We start from the raw sequence: 5,463 nt of genomic DNA, 5'->3' as shown, positions 1-5,463 counted from the left end.
AAGCAAGAGAAGTTCTTGGTGACGGCAGAGGGGAAGGCTCCAGGAACCCACTTCCCCAACTAGACAACGGACTCCGAGAGGCAATTAGGGGTTCCCCATCTCCCCAAAGCTTGCAAGTGTCAAGAGAAGGTTTGTGGTTCCATGTTGGGTTACACTCATGATTTAGGAAACTAATGCTTTCAAAACAAAAGCAGTAGCTGGGAGGGAGTGAAAATTTGGATTGGTATTTTTTTTATTTAATTAATTAAAAAAATGTCATTTGTTTTGACTCCAAATTTTGCTTCCTACGTAACTTAAGAGACTGATGCACTAAGTTGGTTTATATTTGGGAGCTCACAAAGGCTGAAGATAGAAGTTTGTGATATCGATAACCAAAGGGAGTGACGTCAACTGCTTTAAACCCAGAGTATTGCACCTTTAGTTAACCCCGCTCCAGCCCATCAGACAGATCACACCTGTAATCCCAGCACTCAGCAAGCCGAGGTAGGAGGACTCTGTTAGATGCCAGCCTGGACCGCATCGTGTGACAGTCACTGTCTCAAAGAAAACAGGAAAACAAAATCTTTATGGTCGCCTCAAGGAAGATAGTGACAGGCTGTATACAGAAAGAAATGAGAAAAGAACTTTTTTTTTCACTATGAAAAAAACATGTAACCACAAGACAGTGGTTCAGGAAATGCAAACAAACTGTACTGTACAGAAAATACCCGGCATATGGCAGAAATCCTTTCTCGGCAATAACTACGAAGATTAAACTCTCCATTCAAAGACAAGGACTGGGACTGTTGAGCTAGCAGCCTCCAAACCATGAGAAAAATGCAACGTAACAATGGCAAGACAAAATCCAGACATGAGAAAGAAGGAAGACATAAGAAATCAAGAAAGGCCGGGCGGTGGTGGCGCACACCTTTAATCCCAGCACTCGGGAGGCAGAGGCAGGAGGATCTCTGTGAGTTCGAGACCAGCCTGGTCTACAGAGCTAGTTCCAGGACAGGCTCCAAAGCCACAAAGAAACCCTGTCTCGAAAAAAAAAAAGAAAGAAATCAAGAAAGAAAGAAAGAAGGCTGGGGCATGGCATCGAATGTCTCAGAAAGCCCAAAGATCTGAACTCAGTTCCCAAAACTCATTCATATCTTAGAAGGACAGAACCAATTCCTGCAAGGAGCCCTCTGTGCTGAGGTACAGGCACATACCCACACACACACAAAGCAGATAAATGCAATAGTTTCTTTAAAAGGAGTGAGTAGCTAAAAAGCACCCAAACAAGTGACACAGAAAAGCTGGTTAAAAATGACAGTTTCATGGAACATATACTTAGTCGTTATTTTTTTGTTTTTGTTTGTTTGAGACAGGGTTTCTCTGTAGTTTTCAGGCCTGTCCTGGAACTAGCTCTTGTAGACCAGGCTGGCCTCAAACTCACAGAGATCCACCTGCCTCTGCCTCCCGAGTGCTGGGATTAAAGGCGTGTGCCACCGCCGCCTGGCCTAGTCACCATTTTAGAAAGATCAAGGGAGGGCTGAGAATTTAGAGAATGTAGTTCAGTTGGTAGAGCCAGCACACACAAACAGGGCGTGGAAGTACACACCTGAAATCCCAGCACTCACACTTGGGAGGTGGACAGAGGCAGAGGGGTCAGAAGTTCAAGTTTATCCTTGGCTACTCAGGGCAGCCTGAGCTACAGAGATTCTGCCCCTACCAAAAGGAAACTGTTGCATAAGGAGTTGAATGGAAACCCTATATTTGCAGCTGCCACCCAGGTGATACCCAGAATAAATGGAAACAACTGTCACAAACAGTTCCGATTCCAGTCGATGATGGCAGGATTGTCACAGTGATAGGCATTTGAAGCCACTGATCACAGTACAGCCAGAAAAGAGCAATAGATAAATGCTCGGTAGTAGTGCTAGGCTGACTGTCTCCACTCTTACTACAGTCCAAGACCCCCTGCCTAGAGAATAGCACCACCCACAGTGGGCGCGTCCTCCGTTAACATAATCAAGATAATTTGTCACAGCCTTCTCCAGAAGTTAGCCTTCCTGGTGATTCTAGGCTCTCAAGTGGATAATTAGCACTAGCCATCACAGCTGGTTAGTGCCGCACGGTGGGACTGACCCAAATGTCCACCCACACGAGACCGTGAACAGTGTGAGCACTATTCAGTCCTACAGACGCGCAGGGCTGACGCAGCCTTCAAGTGGCGTTGACGTAGTTTTTATGTAAAGACTCCTAGCACACAAGGCCTAAGAATCTAAAAGTCCCTTGTCTGAAGCATCCAAACCAGAGGCAGCTGGTTGGTTCTTGGACTTTTAGAACTGTTTTATTCAATGTACACCACCATTTTTTTCTTTGTCAAAACGCAGGGGGTTCTAGGGTTAGGTTAGAACGCATGTTAGGCAAAGCCTCCCAGCACTGAACTACAAGTTAGCGTTGTAATCCTACTTCAACTTTTAAAAATTAAAGGCCCGGGGGTGGTGGCGCACGCCTTTAAACCCAGCACTTGGGACACAGAAGCAGGCGGACCTCTGAGTTCGAGGTCATTCTGGTCTACAGAGCGAGAGCGAGAGAGCGAGAGAGAGCGAGAGAGAGAGTTCCAGGACAGCCAAGGTTACACAGAGAAACTCGAAGAAAAAAAAAACAGTAAATAAATATATATGGTCGATACAAAAACTTGTCAATTAGTTTATGATAACGCAAAGCCCATCCATAGCGCAAAACAAACAAGCAAACAAAACAAAACAAAAAACGAATCAAGGAGAAACTCATAGAATGCTAACCTGCTGCAGCCGAAGAGCTTGAGACCAGCCGGTACCGCGCAGAGCAAACCTGGCGCCGCCCCAGCACAGTGACGCTGCCTGCGGCGACTGAGGCCTCAGGACCTTAAGACCCGCGGGACGAACCTTCCACCCAGAGCCGCACGTGCTCAGCTGCTGGGACGCCTCGGCGAGAAGGCCTGGCCTGGCAGTCATATCTGGACTCAAGCCCAGCAAGGAGCACCAGGGAGTTTCACCCGCAGACACCTGAGTACGTTCGCCAGGACCGGCCCCTCCCCCTCGGGACCTCCACGCTTCCTGGACACGGGCCCCGCCTTCAGCAGGTTTCCTCTTTGTGTGGCCCGCCCACCGTTCGGCCGGTGCGCTGGGATTTGGCATCCCTGCGGGTTGACTCTTCTCTGCTCAGCCTTGTTGGACTTCTGGTGACCGCTCCCCGTGGCGCTGGGGCTAGCGAAAAGGCTGAGCCTCTGTTGCTCACCCCCTACACTGTGCCACCCTGTCCTGCGGCAGAGTTTGGTCAACCCAAGACACCTGTCCTAGAACAGTGGCCTGCTGTCTTCCCCATGGTTCTCCTGGGTCTCCGCCCTCTGTCTGGTGGGGTGTCATGCTAGGCTTCTCATGGGGCCCTCCTGTTTTGTTCAGGCTGCTCTTGGGTGAATGGGCTGACTCTCCCATCAGGTCTAGGGATGGCAGATTGGTGGGCCTGAGAAGGAAGATTTAAAACACATGGTAACAGTAGGTAGATGGGGTTAGTAAGGGCCTGGATGCCATACTGTGTGCATTTGGGCTGGTGCTAGAATTCCATGACAGGAGGCTTCTTTGATGGAAGGACCTGGTAGTTCAGGTTAGGGGCAGACAAATGGGAATTGTCCATGAGATGCTAAGGCACCTGGCTGTAAGTGTGTGCCAGAAGTAGCTCAGAGTCTGGGTGAAGAAATGGAAAGGGGTAGGTGGGCCTTTCAAGCCACCTTCATTCCTCCCTACCCGACTGGTACCTACCTGTTTTACCTACCGTCCCCTTTGGCAGACTTAATCTCACAGCCTCGGGCTGGGTGGAATTTGGGAAGTGGCCATATCTCTGTGAGACTGCCAGAGGTCGCTGAAACCTGCCCCAGCTGGCCCCCACCCTTCTGTACAAGGACCATTCACGCACTGTCTACTCTCACAAGTGACTGGGCTTTGGCGTGAACTCTGGCATAGCAGAAACCCAGAAAAGAGAGGCAGGAGACCCGGGTCAAAGACCTTGGCGTTCAGAACAGAAAAGCTCTGAGTCCAGCCCCACCTGATTTCTGGGGTTGCTCTTGAAATACACAAATATCAGGCTGGGGAGAGATGGCTCAGCCGTTAAAGGTTAGGCTCACAACCAAAACTATAACACACAAGGATTAAACAGGCAAGCAAACCTCCCATATACAGCGTGCATACCCTTGGGGAATGTGGTGGTTTGAATAAGAAGGCCCCATAGCTCATATATCTGAATGTTTAGTGCCCAGTTTGTGAACTGGTTAGGAAGGATTAAGAGGTCTGGCTTTGTTGAAGAAGGTGTGTCACTGGGGTGAGCTTTGGGGTTGTTGCTTTGGTTTTCTGTTTGTTTTGTTTTTTTCCTTTGAGATAGGATTTTGCTGTGTAGTCCTAGCTGTCCTGGAATTAGCTCTGTAGACCATAGCTGGCCTCAAATTCACAGAGGTTCATCTGCCTCTGTTTTCCAAGTGCTGAGATCAAAGGTGTGTGCCACCACTGCCCAGCCAAGAAAGCCCCCAGTTAAGACACATGTTGGTTTGGTGGTTTTATAAGCTTACTTGGCCATGTCTCTTCACGGTCATTTTTTTATGATGTATTTAACTTTATTTTATGTGCAATGGTGTGAAGGTGTCAGATCGCCCTGGATCTGGATTTACAATCACTTACGAGCTGCCATGTGGGTGCTGGGAATTGAACTGGGGTCCTCTGGACCATCTCTCCAGCCCATCTTCACAGTAATTTGCACAGTAACTAAGACATGGAAACTGAGGCCCTACACTTAGAGTTACACTTAGATTGTAGTGCATCATGTAAGCCACCAGCTGTACTCTAGTGCCCTGTCCCAAGGGGACACCTCTCACCAACAGGCACAGGAAACACATGGCCTTTGCTTCCCTAGCTGTCCTCCTGCACTGACTCCTACTGCGGCTGCAGAGTCACAGCTGGGGTCCATCCCAGCCGCTGAAGGACACCCACTTCCTCCATCAGTCCCCTATCTGGCCACATTTCCAGCAGCACAGTCCCATCTGGCAGCCCCTATAAACTGGGACAAAGGCCATGGTTGAGCATTTCAAATGCCTAGCTCAGGTGTAACTAACAATAGGGCACACACACACACACACACACACACACACACACACACACACACACACCAGGAATCAGTGTAATCAGTGCTTGGTCTCCGCTCTGGTCAGACCCCTAGGATAAGGACAGCTGTAGAGTTCAGTCCTCTTTTTGTCTGGATCTGGGAGTTGGAGGGGACCTTGCTCCTGCCCCACTGCCCCTCCCCCATGTACACACACACATGCACACACTCACTCTGAACTCACCAGGTCTGTGCTTGCTGCCCCTTCCCTCCCACCAACTGTGCTGAGCAAGGCCAGGAGGTCCCTCCTGAGGCTAATGAGGCAAGGGATGCTGTGGAGAGAGTAGCACCGGTCATCCACGGTCT

This window comes from Microtus pennsylvanicus, chromosome 6, assembly GCF_037038515.1.
Source record: "Microtus pennsylvanicus isolate mMicPen1 chromosome 6, mMicPen1.hap1, whole genome shotgun sequence".
NCBI classification, from domain to species: Eukaryota; Metazoa; Chordata; class Mammalia; order Rodentia; family Cricetidae; genus Microtus; species Microtus pennsylvanicus.
Note: the sequence above shows the minus strand (reverse complement) of the source record.